Source organism: Haematobia irritans, chromosome 1 (genome assembly GCF_050003625.1).
Source record: "Haematobia irritans isolate KBUSLIRL chromosome 1, ASM5000362v1, whole genome shotgun sequence".
Classification (NCBI taxonomy): domain Eukaryota; kingdom Metazoa; phylum Arthropoda; class Insecta; order Diptera; family Muscidae; genus Haematobia; species Haematobia irritans.
The window spans coordinates 229266747-229288258 of record NC_134397.1 but is presented as its reverse complement, the minus strand read 5'-3'; the positions used below and the strand labels follow the sequence as shown (position 1 = coordinate 229288258).

General features: G+C 33.1%; 2 protein-coding genes across 7 annotated transcripts in view; one reads left to right on the top strand and one right to left on the bottom strand.

Moving 5' to 3' along the window:
• The window catches only part of Atg16 (Autophagy-related 16), a 553304-nt gene that overhangs the window by 318045 nt on the left and 213747 nt on the right, over positions 1-21512 (bottom strand). The window lies entirely within an intron of this gene.
• The window catches only part of LOC142221448 (uncharacterized), a 424700-nt gene that overhangs the window by 227780 nt on the left and 175408 nt on the right, over positions 1-21512 (top strand). For all 3 annotated transcript variants that reach the window (XM_075291220.1, XM_075291268.1, XM_075291307.1), the window contains one exon: positions 4257-4344. The gene's annotated coding sequence lies outside the window, so the exon portion shown is untranslated. The remainder of the gene's footprint in view (positions 1-4256; positions 4345-21512) is intronic.

Here is a 21512-nt window from a genome sequence, read left to right as displayed (position 1 = left end):
AAATAATAAATAAAACGACATCAACATTAGCCAAACTCAAAAAACATCACATGGGACGGATATGTGGTAAATTTTAAATATAAGATATCTCTAAGCACTACTACATGTGATTAAAGTTAAACCGCAGTCGTCACATAACCCCCACCCTTCTAAAAAAAATATAGTTTTTTTTTTTATTTCTGAAAATTCTTCAATGAAACACATACCACCAAGCAATGGAATATTGCTACTTTTTTTATCAACTTTCATGCGGGTTTTAGAGATAAAAAGCTAAACATAAGTTTTTGCTGTTTTGCCATTTTTTTTCTATTTTTTGTAATGTCATTTGATCATGGTAACCACAAACATATTTGTCCAATACGGAAGTTGAATGCCCTTCATAATTTATTCTGTAGATATTTATTATAAAGGTTATGGTTATTCGGAAGAGAAAAGGAGAGAGACAAAAAGAACCTTTTCCTCAATTAATCTACTGAGAACCTTATGCAAAAAAATGCAATAAATTAACCATGACATATTTTTTATCATACGAAATTTGTTTTTGTATTTCTGTAGCCATGTGGACTGAGTAATGTTTTCTTTAAAAATAAATTTGAGAAGGCATATGCCTTCTTTATTTCCATTTCATATCGAAAATGGAAACTAAAGACTTAAGACACAAACTGGAGATTCTCTTTGGTTAGCCAATTGAGTTTCTCATTAGTTTCTCAACTTGTTAGCAATATTATTTATAGTTAAAATCGATTACTTTTGTAATCGATTAATATTGGATTAAAATAAACAAAGTCGTATGTTATTAACCCAATCATTAAATAGTACACTATTCCAAATTTCCAAAGTCCATTGGCTAAATCCTTTGAAAATTATTGTACAAAGCCGTGAGACAGACGGACTGACGTGATCCATTCGACACTTAATCCCCATTTTCATCGTTAGGTTGGTTTAGATTTAGTAGAAGCTCTTTATTATAGGCTCACATAGACTACCAGGAAAAAAATTTGGAAGTTCTTCTAAAGGCACTACTTTAAAAGCACTTCCAGAGGATGCACTCCCAATGATGTTCTTTATTTTAACTACCCATACTTAATGGGTAATTTTCACTTTTTTTGTTTCAAATAGATTAAAAACAGAGTAAGAATTCATAAAAAGGTACAAATCATTAAAATTTTGTTGAAAAAAAAATTCTAAATCCAATCTGAAAAAAATTTTGAATTTTTGAAAATATTTGGGGTCAAATGTTTCAGACAAGCGTTAGAATCCATTAAAAATTATAAAAATTATTTATTTGACAAAATATCACAGAATTTTTTAATTTACATCCAAAACATTGAAAACGGATCACACCTAAAGAAGTGATGCAAATTCCGTCCTAGAACAAGCCCATGTTAAATTCATCGCTTCTGCGACAATTTTGCACCACTTCCGGATGCAAAAAGAACATTTTCATTATTTTTTTGGCGACGCTTTTTTTGCTTGGCCATTCATTGTGATACCACGAGTGGTGGCTGTTATCAATTAACCCTTTGACTACCGATGTCCACTTAGGAGGACATTTGAAAACCACACGAAACTCTATTTCCCCACTAAGTTTCGATTTATTTGTCAATATTATTTTAAAGTAGAAGCTTTAATCTAACTAAGCTATTAATATTTTCCATAGTGGTGAGCACTAAAATTCATTTTTATAAACTTTTTTATCAATAAACGAAAAATACAACATTTTGAGACCATTTTTCTAGTATATGACTCTAATAAATGTACATTCATACAATAACTATAGCTTATATTTTTCGGGTTCTTTTTTGTATTTTGTCTTCGAACACTTCGAAAGATATTACAGGCCAAATAGCACTTATTTTTGTAAGGTCATTTGGTCACAATTCAAGAATCAAATTTTCAGAACAAACTCATTTAGCTCATGAAGTAATTGAGGTAGGTCCTCAAAATTAAAATTTTTGTTCTAACAGGTTGGCTGATAAGTCCCCGGTCTGACACATAGATGGCGTCGCTAGTATCGTGTCAAAATTTGACGTATGTAAGTCAATTAGTTTGTGAGATAGAGTGTCTTTTGTGAAGCAACTTTTGTTATTGTGAAAAAAATGGATCAAAAGGAATTTCGTGTTTTGATAAAATACTGCTTTCTGAAGGGAAACGATACGGTGGAAGCAAAAACCTGGCTTGATAATGAGTTTCCGGACTCTGCCCCAGGGAAATCAACAATAATTAATTGGTATGCAAAATTCAAGCGTGGTGAAATGAGCACGGAGGACGGTGAACGCAGTCCTCGGCTGAGTGGACAGCGACCGGTGAACCGTCTCCGAAGCGTGGAAAGACTCAAAAGTCCGCTGGCAAAGTAATGGCCTCTGTTTTTTGGGATGCGCATGGAATAATTTCTATCGATTATCTTGAGAAGGGAAAAACCATCAACAGTGACTATTATATGGCGTTAATTGAGCGTTTGAAGGTCGAAATCGCGGAAAAACGGCCCCATATGAATAAGAAAAAAGTGTTGTTTCACCAAGACAACGCACCGTGCTACAAGTCATTGAGAACGATGGCAAAAATTCATGAATTGGGCTTCGAATTGCTTCCCCACCCACCGTATTCTCCAGATCTGGCCCCCAGCGACTTTTTCTTGTTCTCAGACCTCAAAAGGATGCTCGCAGGGAAAAAATTTTCCTGCAATGAAGAGGTGATCGCCGAATCTGAGGACTATTTTGAGGCAAAACCGAAGGAGTACTACCAAAATTGTATCAAAAAATTGGAAGGTCGTTATAATCGTTGTATCGCTCTTGAAGGGAACTATGTTGAATAATAAAACCGAATTTTGATAAAAAAAATGTGTTTTTTCTTTGTTAGACCGGGGACCTATCAGCCAACCTGTTACATGTTCTGTTCTGCTAGTCCATGTAAAAACAGTAGAAAAATGAAAGTTTTTAACATTAGATTTATTTCGGTAGTGAAAGGGTTAATGTTGCGCCACGCTAAGTTCAGCTCAACGGAGGTCTCTTGTACCTGCTTCTTATAGCTAAGTCCGAATAGCGTTTCATATTGAGATGAAATCACTTAGAGAAACTTCCATACACATGGAAAATCTCTCTGGCTTTTTGGTTGTTGATCCTTTGTAAGCATGGCGGACATGTCAGCCATTGCACCACTGTGGCTTTTCATCATTTTCGTTATACTCGCATAAAAAAACAAATTCACCATATTTGCTATCTCCTTGCAATTTATATTGTACAGTCGACTCCGCTTTACTGAAACGTTAAAAATGCAGCCATTTAATTTCAGTTATCCGAAGTTTTTGCTAAAGCGGACTACGGATAACTGAAAAAAACTTCCAGTAATGCGAACTTCGGATAACTGAAAAAGTTTCAGTAAAGCGGACTCCGTATAACTGGAAAAAAATCCACTCAATTTCAGTTAACCGAACTTATGACCAATGCTATGTACATAAAATAATAAAAACAAGGTGTTTGATTCCGTGTGTGTGCCATCTACAATTTTACCTTTCAGTTGATTTTATTTACAGAGTGATTTAAACTGTTTTGAAAGTGCCATCTTCACTTGAAATAAAGCGTTCTCAATACGGAGAAGAAAATGTACTCTCTCTCAATAGCGAGAATGTGGCATTTTCAGTAAAGCGAAGTCATACTAATGTGACGAAACTCATTTGAACACAAAAAACTTTTCAGTAATCCGATTTTTTCAGTTAAGCGGAGTTTCACTAAAGCGGAGTAATTTAAATGAAATGGATAGAAAAAACAACTGGGGAATGCGATCGATTTCAGTTATCCGAGGTTTTTCAGTAAAGCGCATTGCGCTAAAGCGGAGTCGACTGTATGTCTTGCAAACGAAAGACTTAGAAAACAAACTTGATTTATAAGCCACCTTCTGATCATTTTGTTTTTCAGCAATAAACAACCATTTAAAATTCCATTAACAGATCATCCTAAAGACCTGTCATTAGTTAAATTTTATTGATATTAAGTGAAATAAACAAAAAAAAAAAGTTCTTATAACATATTTCCCTATCAAACTTCCTAGGTGCCTGAAACCAATTTTGATAACAAAAATAAATTGTTAACCATTAATTTCAATGTATTCGATTTCATTAAACTACGAAATCCCCTTGCAAAGAAGAACAAAAAAAAAACTACATACAAACTATGCTCTTTATAAATATTAACAATGATTGATTAATCTTGAATTTTCCTTAGTATTTATCGATTTTTTTTCGTCTTCTAATTTTACAGAACACTTTAGTATAACGCAGTTTTTTTGTTGGAACATCACGCAGAGAGCACCCAGTCATATCATCACAATAAGCTACAACTGAACAAGGTAGGTTACGTGTAATCTAAGACAACATTAAAATATCCACCTCCCGAATAGCTTAAACATTAAAATCCATTTAAATTTATATCATCTAATAAGAAAAAAAAATAAACTACTGAAGACTTTAAAATACAAAGACCTCCAAATCACAGCATAAGACAAACGAAAATAAAAAAAAAAATACAAGCACAACATTGTTCGGCACATCTCACCTAAGGCTATAAAATGGTAACTGTTTGACCAACCATGTAGAACTGTAGGACCCGTGGTTGTATATTGCGTGAGGTATGGCGATATGGCAACCACTTGATTACCACACATAGCCAAAGTGTAGAGAAGTAGTACTACTTCCTACCATCATCAAAACTACCACCATCAGCCCACCTTTAGACAGCTAGTCAAGCCTTCGCCAAAATGCTTCGCTTCAGATTATCCCTCCCAAAAACGAAAAGAACTTCATAAGAGCCCTCTTACAGAGTTCGATAAACAAATTATCTTAATCAAGCGGACCAAGGATAGAGTAACTATGCGGCTATTTGGAGGCAATAGAAAGACATGGGAGTGAAGAAAAAATAAAAGAATTGCTACTTAAATATTTGTTTAAATAGGAAGAAGAGATACCCAGAAATGCATGGCTACATATCGAAAATTCCACTACGAATGTAACGTCATAGAAAATATATTAAATTTGATTGCACCAAGCGTCAGTACAAGCAAAGTAAGACAAGAACACACGCAGTCTCTTCTGAGTTACATCAAAAACCCGCCTTGCTATCAAACTAAAAACATATTTGTTTTGTATCACAAAGAAGTAAAAACAAAATCCCAAAAAAAAAACGAGAAGAAAATCAAATAAAACCATTATTTTAAGGAAGTTAATTCGGATTGTGTGGTGCTCAGGCAATGCTGACACAATATAGCTACCCAGCAAACATTCGTGCTTTAATGAAATATATTCAAATAATCAAATTAAAAAATAGAATAGAATAAAATAAAAAAGAATAAAAATAAATAAAATTGAATAAAATAAAATAAAATAAAATAAACAAGTATATACAGCACTAAGTTCGGCCGAGCCGAATCTTAAATACCCACCACCATGAACCAAATATTAGGGATTCCTTTGAAATTTCAGGTTGGGCTTGAGGATTTGAGGACACTTCCCGAAGATAAATTTAAAGATTTCACCTATGAGGACTATATCAGATTCTGGATTTATAAGAACCATTTTTGTTTGAGTTTTAGAGGAATCATTAGCATCTCTTGTAAGTGTGCAAGAAAATTATAAAATAACGTCTTGATTTGAAATCTTAAATCTGTAGAAGTAAAATCTGGAAATTTTACATTGAGTTTCAAGCAATTTTCATGATAAGTGCGCCCTCTACACCCTCAAGAAGTGAAGTCGGTCTATATGGAGGCATTACCAAATGGACCGATAAAAACTTAATCCGATACACGTTTTTGTGAGCCTAAAATACCAGAATATTTACAATTTCAGGCAAATCAGATAAAAACTACGGTTTCTAGAAACCCAAGGAGTTAAATCGGGAGATCGTTCTTATGGGTGCTATACTAAAATATGGACCGATACTCACCGTTATCGGCACACCTCTTTATGACCCGAAAATACGTTTAGATTTCCAATTTCAGACAAATTGGATAAAAACTACGGTTTCTATAAGCCCAAAACCCCAAATCGGGAGGTCGTTTTATATGGGGTCCATACCAAAACATGGACCGATACTCACAATTTTTGGCACACGTATTTGTGGTCCTACAATACCTCTAGATTTCCAATTTCAGGTAAATTGAATAAAAATCAAGAATTTCTCCCTGATCAAGAATATATATAGTCGGAAATCGATATTTCGATGTGTTACAAACGGAATGACAAACTTATTATACCCCCGTCACCATTCTATGGTGGTGGGTATAAAAAGAATAAAAAAATAAAACAAAATAAAATAATAGAGAATAATATAGAATAAAATAAAATAGAATAGAGTAAAATAAAATAAAATAACGTCAAAACGAATCAAATCAAGTTAAACAAAACTAAAATAAAATAAAACTAAGTAAGAATGAAACAATTTATATACTAAAAAAAGTTTTTTGTTTTTAATTGGACATCTATTATTTCTTATATAAAAATGAAAAACATCTTCCTGCAGTTAAGCACTATTAGTGCGGGATTTATTGTATACATTTTTATTGTAAAAGCTAAAAATAAAATAAAAAAATTAAACAAATAAATAATTATAAAAAAAAACTTCTTGCAGACAAGAAATATTTATGTTTTGTTGTATGATAAGAAATAATTGGAAATCTATTATTTCTTATATAAATATGAAAAACGTTTTCCTGCAGTTAAACAATATTATTGCGGGAATAAAATCAAATCAAAAAATTAAATAAATAATTATAAAGAACAAGTATATACGGCCGTAAGTTCGGCCAGGCCGAATCTTATTTACCCTACACCATGGATTGCGTAGAAACTTTTAAGAAAGACTGTCATCCACAATTGAATTACTTGGGTTGTGGTATCTTAAAACTTCTTAACATCGTTTTCTAAATTGTGAGCTAGTCCATACGTGGTAGAGAGACAGAATTGAAATATGGAGGTCGCTTATATGCGGGCTATATACAATTATGAACTTGATATGGACCAATTTTTTGTGATTGGGGATCGATTTATCTGATGGCTATATATAACTATGGACCGATATGAACCTAGTTGGGTATGTTTTTTAACGGCCATATAATAGCACAATGTACCAAATTTCAACTGACTCGGATGAAATTTGCTCCTCTAAGAGGCTCCAAAACCAAATCTGGGGATCGGTTTATATATGATTATGGACTGATATGGACCACTTTTTGCATGGCTGTTAAATATCGTATACTACCACCACGTACCAAATTTCAACCAGATCGGATGAATTTTGCTTCTCCAAAAGGCACCGGAGGACAAATCTGGGGATAGGTTTATATGGGGGCTATATATAATTATGGACCGATTTCGACCAATTTTTGCATGAGTGTTTGAGGCCATATATTAACACCACGTACCAAATTTCAACCGAATCGGATGAATTTTGCTCTTCCAAGAGGCTCCGGCGGTCATATCTGGGGATCAGTTTATATGGGGGCTATATATAATTATGGACCGATTTCGACCAATTTTTGCATGGGCGTTTGAGGCCATATATTACCACCACTTAACAAATTTCAACTGAATCGGATGAATTTTGCTCTTCCAAGGGGCTCCGGATGTCAAATCTGGTGATCGGTTTAGATGGGGGCTATATATAATTATTGACCGATATGGACCAATTTTTGCATAGTTGTTAGAGACCATATACTTACACCATGTACCAAATTTCAGCCGGATCGGATGATATTTGCTTCTCTTAGAGGCTCCGCAAGGCAAATCGGGGGATCGGTTTATATGGGGTCTATATACAATTATGGTCCGATGTGGACCAATTTTTGCATGGTTCTTAGAGATCATATGCTGACACCATGTACCAAATTTCAGCTGGATCGGATGAAATTTGCTTCTCTTAGAGTCCCCTCAAGCCAAATTTGGGGGTCCGTTTATATGGGGGCTATACGTAAAAGTGAACCGATATGGCCCATCTGCAACAGCATCCGACCTACATTAATAACAACTACTTGTGCCAAGTATCAAGTCGATAGCTTGTTTCGTTCGGAAGTTAGCGTGATTTCAACAGACGGACGGACGGACGGACATGCTCAGATCGACTCAGAATTTCACCACGACCCACAATATATATACTTTATGGGGTCTTAGAGCAATATTTCGATGTGTTACAAATGGAATGAATGAAGTTAATATACCCCCATCCTATGGTGGAGGGTATAAAAATAAAATAATTATAGATTAAAATAATTTTCTTTTTAAATTTGAAATCTGTTATTTGTTCAAAAAAAATTGATAAACTTCTTTCTGCAGACAAGAAATATTAATGTTTTGGCGTTTTGTTGTATGATAAAGGCTAACAATAAAAATATAAATAAAACAAAATAAAATAAAAAAGGAATAAATATAAAATAAAATAATAAAATCAAAAACAAAGATATTAAATTAAAATACAACAAAATAAAATAAAATATTTAAAACAAAAAAAAAACTAAAACTAAATAAGAATGAATGATTTACTATATAAATTTCTTTTTAAATTGGAAACCTGTTATTTGTTATATAGAAATGAAAAACTTCTTCTGAATACAAGCAATATTAATGAGGGATTTATTGTATCCATTTTTTATTGTAAAAGCTTAAAATAAAATAAAGAAAAATAAAATAAAATAATATAAAATAAATATGGTAAATATAAAGTAAAATAAAATAATTATAAAATAAAATAAAATACATAATTTAAAACTAAATAAGAACGAATGAGTAAATATATAAATTTTCTTTTTAAATTCTAAATCTGTTACTTGTTAAATAAGAATGATAAACTTCTTCCTACAGACAAGCAATATTAAATCATTGGGGGTTTGTTGTATACATTTTTATTGTAATAAATAATAAAAGCTAACAATAAAAAAAATTGAATAAAACAAAATAAAATCAAATAAAAAAAATAAAACAAAAATATTATATTAAAATAAAAATTAGTAAAAATATACAATTAGTCATATTCAATTAATAAAATTAAGATAAAATAAAATAAAATAAAACAAAATAAAATAATAAAAAATAAAATAATAAAAAATAAAATAAAATAAAATAAAATAAAATAAAATAAAATAAAATAAAACAAAATAAAATAAAATAAATAAAATAAAATAAAATAAAATAAAATAAAGTAAAATAAAATAAAATAAAATAAAATAAAATAAAATAAAATAAAATAAAATAAAATAAAATAAATAAAATAATATAATATAATATAAAACTAAATAATAAATAACAAGTAACAGATTTCATATTTAAGAAAATTTATATATTAACTCTCATTAATATATAAATTTTCTTAAATTTGAAATCTGTTACTTGTTGAATTAAACTGAAAAACTTCTTCCTTCAGACAAGCAATATTAATGTTTTGTGGAATTATTGTATACATTTTTATTGCAATAAAATGTTTATTACAACAAAAAATAAAAACAATAAAAATTAAAAAAATAAAAAAAATAATAAATAATAATAAATTAAAAAAAATAATAATAATAAAACAAAACAAAAGTAATAAATTAAAATACCATAAAACTGAATAAAATAAAATAATTTAAATTAAAAAATATTATATAAATTATTTATTTTAATTATTCGATGAATTTTAAAACCTTTTACATTTCTTGTTGGGTTAATGTATGATGAAGCCGAGAATATTATAGCTTCAAGTGAAAACATCTCTTAAACAAAGCCAACTTTACACTTGTTCGTTCGACCGCATATAAAAAAGATCACTATATTCCCATCCCTTTGAGTTTTTTATTGTTTGCTCAACAAACAATCACCCAACCAATGTAACAATAAACAACAAAAACACACAAAGATTTTCCACCGCAGGGGATTTTCAAAGCCCCAAAAAGAAAAACAAACAGAATATCTGCACATTTAAGAAAAATGGGATCTTTAAAAAATATGTTGGAAAAATCAGCACAAAGCCTCAACAAAACAATAATAACAATAATCACAGCAGAGGTAATACAACAAACAACCAGCTATAAGGCAATAACAAAGGAATTTAAAATAGACAAAAAAGTTTTTGCTTAGATTTTCTTCTAGGGTTTTTGGAAGGACTTGCTAGAAAATTGGTCATAATCCAATCATACAGCCAAGCTTCTTGGCCAATATATACTCGAACATATGCGTGCAGGGCAAACGTTTTTCAAATTATATACTGCAACCATGGCATCACCATCATCATCCGCAGCAGCCTCATGACCAATGCCTAGGACAAGACCCTGGTTTTTCAAAATGGTCAATGATACCAAGTCTCCTCTGTACGTGTGTGTGTGGATAGTGTTAATAACAATAATCCTAATTTAACCCTATTTTATGACTTAATTATAAAACTATGCTAGTCATAGATAAACAACTTATATTTTATGATTATTTGCACAAAACCGCAATGAAGCACATGGCTTAAATTGTCTTTCAAATGCTATAGCCCATCGCAATATTATAGTGTGTCTAAAGAATCAGGGGATTGCCCATATCCGAGAGGTATTTAAAATGGAAAATTAATTGCCTTTTATCTGGCCTATGAAAGCGAGTAAATAAAGTATTTCTAATCTTTCGATGTACAGATCTAAACAAGTTTAAGCTGTAAATTATGGTGTAAATTGGCCAATAAATGCCGAAAAGAAAAACCTTTAATACCACCTGTTAGTGTCATATGTGAAAAACTATACAAAAGAATGTTATATTTTAGAGAACAGAGAATAGAGAAATTTTCGCTAATAATCGCTGTCCATAGGAAATTTCAATGGCGAATGAATTTTTATAGAAAATTTCAGTGATAATCGAATTTCCACGAAATAATTGATGCCAATTGAATCTTTATACAAAATTTTCATAACAACTGGATATTTATAGAAAATTTGAATAATAATGGAATAATTGTTATAAAAATGCCAGGGACAATCGAAATTCCATTAAAAATTTCGAAGCCAATACAATTTTCGTCAACATTTTTTGGCAATTAAAGTTTTATAGAAAAACAAGTATATACGGCCGCAAGTTCGGCCAGGCCGAATCTTATGTACCCACCACCATGGATTGCGTAGAAACTTCTACGAAAGACTATCATCCACAATCGAATTACTTGGGTTGTGGTATCTTAAAACTTCTTAACATCGTTTTCTAGACAAAAAAGTTATGTATAGTTAAGTCTACAAATAATTACGAATCGATATGGACTTTTTGTACGTAGAGAGCCAGAATTGAAATATGGGGGTCGCTTATATGGGGGCTATATACAATTATGAACTTGATATGGACCAATTTTTGTGTGATTGGGGATCGATTTATCTGAGGGCCATATATAACTATAGACCGATATGGACCTAGTTAAAAAAAAAACTAAATCTCGGGATCGGTTTATATGGGGCTATGTACGATTATGGACTGATATGGACCACTTTTGGCATGGTTGTTAAATATCATATACTACCACCACGTACCAAATTTCAAGCAGATCGAATGAATTTTGCTTCTCCAAAAGGCACCGGAGGTCAAATCTGGGGATCGGTTTATATGGAAGCTATATATAATAATGGACTAATAGGAACCAATTCCTGCATGGTTGTTGGATACCATATACTAACATCACGTACCAAATTCCAACCGAATGGGAAAATTTTTGCTCTTCCAAGGGGCTCTGGAGGTCAAATCTGGGGAACGGTTTATATGGGGCCTATATAATTATGGACCGATATCGACCAATTTTTGCATGGGAGTTTGAGGCCATATATTAACACCACGTACCAAATTTGAACTGAATCAGATGAATTTTAGTCTTCCAAGAGGTTCCGGAGGTCAAATCTGGTGATCGGTTTATATGGGGGCTATATATAATTATGAACCGATGTTGACCAATTTTTGCATGGTTGTTAGAGACCATATAGTTACACCATGTACCAAATTTCAGCCGGATCGGATGAAATTTGCTTCTCCTAGAGGCCTCGCAAGCCAAATCGGGGGATCGGTTTATATGGGGCCTATATATAATTATGGACCGATGTGGACCAATTTTTGCATGGTTGTTAAAGACCATATACTGACACCATGTAGCAAATTTCAGCCGGATCGGATGAAATTTGCTTCTCTTAAGGGCCTCGCAAGCCAAATCGGTGGATCGGTTTATATGGGGGCTATATATAATTATGGACCGATGTGGACCAATTTTTGCGTGGTTTTTAGAGGCCATATACTAACACCATGTACCAAATTTCAGCCGGATCGGATGAAATTTGCTTCTCTTAGAGGCCTCGCAAGCCAAATTTTGGGGACCGTTTATATGGGGGCTATACGTAAAAGTGGACCGATATGGCCCATTTGCAATACCATCCGACCTACATCAATAACAACTACTTGTGCCAAGTTTCAAGTCGATAGCTTGTTTCGTTCGGAAGTTAGCGTGATTTCAACAGACGGACGGACGGACGGACGGACATGCTCAGATCGACTCAGAATTTCACCACGACCCAGAATATATATACTTTATGGGGTCTTAGAGCAATATTTCGATGTGTTACAAACGGAATGACAAAGTTAATATACCCCCATCCTATGGTGGTGGGTATAAAAAATGTATGACAATTTTCACAGAAAATTTCATTATAATGAAATTTTCATTGAAAATTTCGATTACCATTCAAGTTACACACAAGATAATGATAATTTAAAAAAAAATGATTGAAAATCAATAGATAGCGTAGAAACTTCTACGAAAGCCTGATATCCAGAATCGAATTACTTGGGTTGAGTTATCTTAAATTATTTTCTAAATTGTTAGTTAATCCATACGTCGTATATATTAGACAAAAAAGGTATGTGTAGTGAAGTCTACTAATAATTACGAATCGATATGGTCTTTTGCACGGTACGTAGGGAGCCAGAATTGAAATATGGGGGTCGCTTATTTGGGAGCTATATACAATTATAAACTTGATATGGACCAATTTTTGTGCGATTGGGGATCGATTTATCTGAGGGTTATATATAACTATAGACCGATATGAACCTAGTTAGGCATGGTTGTTAACGGCCATATACCAGCACAATGTACCAAGAGGTTCCAAAACCAAATCTCGGGATCGGTTTATATGAGGGCTATATATGATTATGGACTAATATGGACCACTTTTGGCATGGTTGCTAAATATCATATACTACCACCACGTACCAAATTTCAACCAGATCGGATGAATTTTGCTTCTCCAAAAGGCACCAAAGGTCAAATCTGGGGATCGGTTTATATGAGGGCTATATATAATTATGGACCGATATGGACCAATTCTTGCATGGTTGTTAGAGACCATATACTACCACTACGTACCAAATTTCAACCGGATCGGATGAATTTTGGTACTTCAAGAGGCTTCGGAGGTCAAATCTGGGGATCGGTTTATATGGGGGCTATATATAATTATGGACCGATTTCGACCAATTTTTGCATGGGTATTTGAGGCCATATTTTAACACCACGTACCAAATTTCAACCGAATCGGATGAATTTTGCTCTTCCAAGGGGCTCCGGAGGTCAAATCTGGGGATCGGTTTATATGGGGGCTATGTATAATTATGGACCGATATGGACCAATTCTTGCATGTTTGTTAGAGACCATATACTACCACTACGTACCAAATTTCAACCGGATCGGATGAATTTTGATCCTTCAAGAGGCTTCGGAGGTCAAATCTGGGGATCGGTTTATGTGGGGGCTATATATAATTATGGACTGATATGAACCAATTCCTGCATGGTTGTTGGATATACTAACATCACGTACCAAATTTCAACCGAATCGGATGAATTTTGCTCTTCCAAGGGGCTCCGGAGGTCAAATCTGGGGATCGGTTTATATGGGGGCCAAGTATAATTATGGACCGATATGGACCAATTCTTCCATGGTTGTTAGAGACCATATACTAACACCACTTACCACATTTAAACCGGATCGAATGAAATTTGCTTCTCTAAGAGGCTCCGCAAAACAAATCTGGGGGTCGGTTTATATGGGGGCTATACGTAAAAGTGGTCCAATAGGGCCCAATTTGCAATACCATCCGACCTACATCAATAACAACTGCTTATGCCAAGTTTCAAGTCGGTAGCTTGTTTCGTTCGGAAGTTAGCGTGATTTCAACAGACGGACGGACAGACTTTCAGAATTTCACCACGACCCAGAATATACTTTATGGGGTCTTCAAGCAATATTTCGATGTGTTACAAACGGAATGACAAACTTAATATACCCCCCATCCTATGGTGCAGGGTATGAAAATTGATAAGAATCGAACTTCGATAAAAAAAAATTTAACGAAAATCGAACTTGTATAGAAAACTTGATCACAATCGAACTTTCATAGAAAATTTGACTAAAATTAAATTTTCATCGATTGGAAATTGGCTGACAATGGAATTTTCATAGAAATTTGCTTCACAGAAAATTTCGACGAGAGTCGAATTTTCATAGATATTGTGATAAAAGTCGTTTTTTCTATTGTCTAATGACAATTTTCATAGAAAATTTCGGAGACAATAAAAGTTCCATAGTAAATTTCACCTACAATCGTATTTTCGTAGACAATTTTGTGGCAATTAAATTTTTCATAAAAAAAATTTGATGACAATCGAATTTTCGTGGACAATTTCCATGATTGTCATCAAAAGTTCTAAAGTTCCATAAAAAATCCGATAACAATAGAAATTCAATAGAAAATTTTGATGGCAATCGAAGTTCTGCAGAAATTTCGATAACAACAAATTTTCAAAGAAATTGTGATAGTAAAGGGTGATACGGTCAAAATTTGGTCAAGGGAAAACGCGTGTAAATCGGTGAAATCGTTTATTTAAAAAATCAAATTAAATTTCTTTTTCAAGTTCAATTAGTATAAAATTCAGGAAAAATATTCAGTTGGGCTTTTGCTTTTCCAAATCCGAATTTCCGAGCCTCACGCTTGACACCTGCCGTCAGATTTTGTACAGCCACCTTGTCCACCTTCTTCGCCGCAGAAAGCCAGTTTGCCTTGAACTGCTGCTCGTCCTTAGCAGTTTTTTGGGTCTTCTTTAGGTTCCGCTTGACAATAGCCCAGTATTTCTCAATTGGGCGGAGCTCTGGCGTGTTGGGAGGGTTCTTGTCCTTGGGAACCACCTGCACGTTGTTGACGGCGTACCACTCCATGGCCTTTTTACCGTAATGGCAAGATGCCAAATCCGGCCAAAACAGTACGGAACAACCGTGTTTCTTCAGGAAAGTCAGCAGACGTTTATTCAAACACTCTTTCACGTAAATTTCTTGGTTGACAGTCCCGGAAGCTATGAAAATGCTGCTTTTCAAGCCACAGGTACAGATGGCTTGCCAAACCAGATATTTCTTTGCGAACTTTGACAGTTTTATCTGCTTGAAAATATCTGCTACCTTTCCCCTTCCTTTTGCCGTATAAAACTACTGTCCCGGAAGCTGCTTGTAGTCGGCTTTGACGTAGGTTCCATAGTAAATTTCACCTACAATCGTATTTTCGTAGACAATTTTGTGGCAATTAAATTTTTCATAAAAAAAATTTGATGACAATCGAATTTTCGTGGACAATTTCCATGATTGTCATCAAAAGTTCTAAAGTTCCATAAAAAATCCGATAACAATAGAAATTCAATAGAAAATTTTTATGGCAATCGAAGTTCTGCAGAAATTTCGATAACAACAAATTTTCAAAGAAATTGTGATAGTAAAGGGTGATACGGTCAAAATTTGGTCAAGGGAAAACGCGTGTAAATCGGTGAAATCGTTTATTTAAAAAATCAAATTAAATTTCTTTTTCAAGTTCAATTAGTATAAAATTCAGGAAAAATATTCAGTTGGGCTTTTGCTTTTCCAAATCCGAATTTCCGAGCCTCACGCTTGACACCTGCCGTCAGATTTTGTACAGCCACCTTGTCCACCTTCTTCGCCGCAGAAAGCCAGTTTGCCTTGAACTGCTGCTCGTCCTTAGCAGTTTTTTGGGTCTTCTTTAGGTTCCGCTTGACAATAGCCCAGTATTTCTCAATTGGGCGGAGCTCTGGCGTGTTGGGAGGGTTCTTGTCCTTGGGAACCACCTGCACGTTGTTGACGGCGTACCACTCCATGGCCTTTTTACCGTAATGGCAAGATGCCAAATCCGGCCAAAACAGTACGGAACAACCGTGTTTCTTCAGGAAAGTCAGCAGACGTTTATTCAAACACTCTTTCACGTAAATTTCTTGGTTGACAGTCCCGGAAGCTATGAAAATGCTGCTTTTCAAGCCACAGGTACAGATGGCTTGCCAAACCAGATATTTCTTTGCGAACTTTGACAGTTTTATGTGCTTGAAAATATCTGCTACCTTTCCCCTTCCTTTTGCCGTATAAAACTACTGTCCCGGAAGCTGCTTGTAGTCGGCTTTGACGTAGGTTTCGTCGTCCGTTACCACGCAGTCAAACTTCGTCAGCATCGTCATGTACAGCCTCCGGGATCGCGCTTTGGCCGTCGTATTTTGTTTATCATCGCGATTTGGAGTCACTACCTTCTTGTAAGTCGATAGTCCGGCTCGTTTTTTGCCTCCATGCAGACTTCCTGGTTGTCGACAAACGTTCCCCAAACACTTTAATTACATTTGTAACGGTTGATTTGGCAACTTTTAGCGATTTTGCCAGCTTTGCGTGCGAGTAGCTCGGATTTTCGCGATGCGCGAGCAAAATTTTGATACGCTGCTCTTCTTGCTTGGACGGCATTTTGACAACTGAAGAGTGAATTCCAAAATAAAAATAGGAGCAACGTTCTACACACACACACACACCTTCAAAATGAGGGGTGTTCAGGTTTTTTAAATGCAAAATTGAAAGAAATACGTCAAGTTTATATTGACCAAATTTTGACCGTATCACCCTCTAACCGAAATGAAAATTTAATGGCAATCGAATTTTCATAAAAATTTGATGGCATTTGAAGTTTAAAAAAAAAAAATTCAATGAGAATCGATGGCAATTAAATTGCCATAGAAAATTTTATGGAAATCGATATTTAATAGAAAATTTGACGGACAACGAATTCGCCAGATTACGAAAATTCTTATATCATTTAGAATTTGTCTACGAATTCTACGATTCTTATCGAAAATTTCTGTGAAACTTCGATTGTCATCAAATTTTTATGAAAATTCGATTGTCATTAAATGTTTAATTAAATTTTTCTATGGAACTTCCATTGTCATCGAAATTTTCTGTGAAGATTCCATTATCATAAAATGTTCTATGAAAATTCGATTGTCATCAAATTTTCTACGAAAATTCGATTTTCGTCATATTTTCTATCAGAGTTCGATTGTAATCGAAGTCGTCCATGAAAATTCGACTGTCATCGAAATTTTCCATGGAACTTCGACTGACATCGATAAAATGAAATCGAATTTTTAAGAAATAATTAATGGCAATCGAATTTTCATTAAAAAAATTATGATCCATCGAAATTTTATAGGAAATATGAATTTTCTATGAAAATTCGATTGTGATGGAAAATTTCGATTGTAATCGAATTACCAGAGCAAATTTAAATGAAATCGAATTTTCAAGAAATAATAGATGAAAATCGCATTTTTTTAAAAAAGTGATGATCCATCAAAATTTTATAGGAAATATGAATTTTCTTTGAATTCGAAATCTTCTATGAAAATAAATAAGGAAATTTTCTTAAATAAATTTGATTGCCATAGAAAGTTACTGTAACATTTTTATAAATTTTTTCGATTAAATTGTCATCGAAATTTTCTATGAAACTTTGTATTCAAATAATCCATGAAAATTAAATTTTTCGTTTATCTAATGGAGGAAACGAATTTAAATATCTTGTACAAAATTTTCCTTAAAATAAACATAAACACAACATTAACACATGTCTTGTGAAAAATTCCCATAGCACTTCAAAGCTGAAGCAACAAATGTCTTTCTTTGCCAGCTGGAGGGAATATTTTGCAGGCATTAGTTTAGAAAATAATAAATCACTTCTAAGCGAAAATCAATTTAACACATTTGCACAAAATAAATAATCCGGTTAGCATCCTGTTCGATGGATTTCTTCCTTCCTTCTTTTTAGCTTTACGCATTTGTTTTCAATGCAATGCATAATCGCAGGAAAATCTCAATAAATTGATTTCTAAAATGCTTAGAAAAAAATTAAAGAGGAGGAAAACTAGAGCGACAACATTTACACCTTGTCTACTATGAACTTGCTAGAATTGGACTGGGTAAAGAAGAAGCGACTCTTCCATGTTTCGTAAGTAAGCAAAATCTCCTTTGTTTTTTTTTTTCTATAAAGAAGCAAGGAAATTTTTATATGCACGAAATGGGCAGCTGCAACACACCACAAAGGCAATAAAATAAATTAATTTTTAAAACAGAGGAAATATAAAATCAGACACATTCATTGATTGTGATAAAAATGGAAATGCATAGTTTCTTTTTTGAACTAAAATAAAAAAAAGGGACAAAATTGGTTTGCTAGAAAGACAAACGACGTCATATATCAAAGAGCAATATTTACTCGTTTTAATTGAGTTGTGTGCTAAAAATACTCCACGATAGGTTTGGAATGCTTAAAGCCGAATCACAAAAATGCCATTGCAAAGATTAAGATGTCAGTTATAAAGGAATATGCCCAAAGCAAGAAACTTTTAACAATAACCCGTTTGATTAGTGGTGTAAACGAACGAATCGATTTTATTGCCTCAATTTAAGCTGGGATCTATGACAATAATGTGGAATGTTCCCGATGATGGACATTTAATCAATGCAGTTTTAAGTTAAAAAAAAATCTCTTGAATACTAAACGGGTCAGCCATCTCGTTTAGAGATTTGAGGCAGTCGATGATAATTATGGACTTGAAGAGCACAATATCCCAAGGTTTAATAAAATTGTGTCTCTGCAAACATTATGCAAGTTTTCATTGTAAAGATTTCAGACTGATCTGATGATCCACAATTTCTAATTCTTTCAATTCCTGAAAATAAAGTCATCCGATTACAACATGAGGTTTTGGTTCCCATGTCGTAGGTACTCCCTCAGCTTCGAAATGAATGTTGTTAAAAATTTCTTTTATTTATTTTTTGCGTGTAGCTTTTTTTGTACTTAATAACTTAAGGGTATTTTCCCACTTAAATAGTAAATGATAGCTTTTTAACATGAGTCTTTTTAAGGATTTCTCATGATTAAAAATAGTTGGTAAAAACGACAGTAATAATACCATCAACTTTAAGCCACTTAAGCAACCCGCCACCAACATACATTAAAGACGATGCCCTTCTCCTACTCTATCAATCCAATTTATTTTTCTTCTGTAAATTAACTTCAACAACTTCTTTTCGAAAAAAAAAAAAAAAATGTTTTTAACTCATTCTTATTTACAAGCTCAACTTCTTTCATTGGATATTAACTTAATTTTTCGATTGCATGTTCTTGCCACATTTTGTTGCGAATCTCCGTATGATACGGCAATGTAGCTCAGTTGTGAACTCTGCATGGGTTTATCGTAAAGTTATGCGACAGAACCATGACACCTAAGCCACTGACTGGACATCAATAGGTGCATGGTTATAAATGTAAATTTGATTACGAATAGAGGACCTTCATTATGAAGTCCCCCACTCGGTTTGTGTCATGATCAATAATTTATGTTTCTATTTTTACATTTCCTAATTAATGAAATGCATCAAGTTTTAGAATCTGATCATATTAACACTCTAGCATTCGCTATTTATTAATGGCAAAATTTATTTAAAATTCGTGACAACAGACAGTTTAAAAATGCAGAAATTTAGATGCAAATTTATTTTTTAATTGAATGCCACAAGGATATCAATTTAAAACACTGCGGGTGACAAAAAACATTCATGTCACAACTGTTGATGGACTCGCATAGCAGCATTTCCATGAAAATCTATATACAAAAAATTCGAAAGAAATTTTATGAAAATCGTAATAACAAAGAAATTTCTCTGAGTATCAAATATTCATAGAATTTTAGTTATTTTATAGAAGATTTTTACTATTTTATAGAAATCACAAACGAAACAAACAATAACGAAAAAATATTTAACATCAATTAAATTTTAATAGAAAATTGTGTAAAAATCGTCTTTTTATCATAAAAAATATAGTAATCGAATTGAAAATATTGATCAAATTTCATAAAAAAAATTGTATGACAGTAGACAGTTATGAAAATCGTATTGACAAAGAAAATTCTTTAAATATCAAATTTTCATAAAATTTTAAACTTTTGTAGAAAATTTTATTGTACTTTAATAGAAATCACAAAAAAAAACAATGATGAACTTTTCATTACAAATTTCGAATTCAGTTAAATTGTTAGAGAAAATTTATTTAGAATCGTCTTTGTTGCATAAAAATAATTTATGGTACTCGAAATGAAACTCGAAATAAAAAAAAAAACACGTTTATACAGTAGTAAGTTCGGAATTTTAAATACCCACCACCATGAATCAAATATAATAGTTTCCTTTGAAAATTTCAGGGGGGTTTGACGACAGATATTTTCCCAAGCAGAACAGTTCAAACAGTACGCTTCCCACATATAAATGTAAAGATTTTACCTATGAAGACTAGATCAGATTCTGAATTTATAAGAGCCATTTTTTTCTGAGTTTTAGAGAAATTATAAACATCTCTTGTAAGTGCAAAAAAAAAATGATGAAATAACGCCTTGATTTCATCCCATTTATTTAAATGACTAGGAGAAGTAAAATTTGGAAATTTTGCATTCAGTTTCAAGCAATTTTCATGATCAGTGTACGTTCTATACCCTCAATAAGTGAAATCGGTCTATATGGAGGCCTTACCAAATGGACCGATAAAACTAAATTATATACACTTTGTTATGGGTCTAAAATGTCAGTATATTTTCAATTTGTGGCAAATCGGATAAAAACTAAAATTTCTAGAAACCCTAGGAGTTAAATCGGGAGTACGATGTAATGGGGGCTATACCAAAACTTGGAAGGATACACACAGTATTCCGCACATTTAATTGTAGTTTTAGAATCTAGACTCCAAATCGGAGGGCCGGTTTATAAGGGGGCTATATCAAAAACTGTATCGATTTTAGCTGATAGCCTTTGTAGCTAATGCTATTTCTTTTTTTTTTCTTTATACTTGCCTTATATTTATATAAGCTAAGTTAAATTTAATAAATAAATAATAAATAAATAACTGTATCGATACTCAATATTTATTTATTTATTTATTTACACGGCTAATAGCAGCTGGGACATTACAAAATATAACATTTCAATTCAATTGACTACAAGTTCAAGTGGGCCAGAAGGGACCCTATAGGTCAGTAAGGACCACAGCGAGTCAGAAGGGACTCCTAAGATAGTTATTCGAGATGGGTCAGTAGGGACCCCGTTGAGCCAGTAGGGGCTCCGCGGTACTC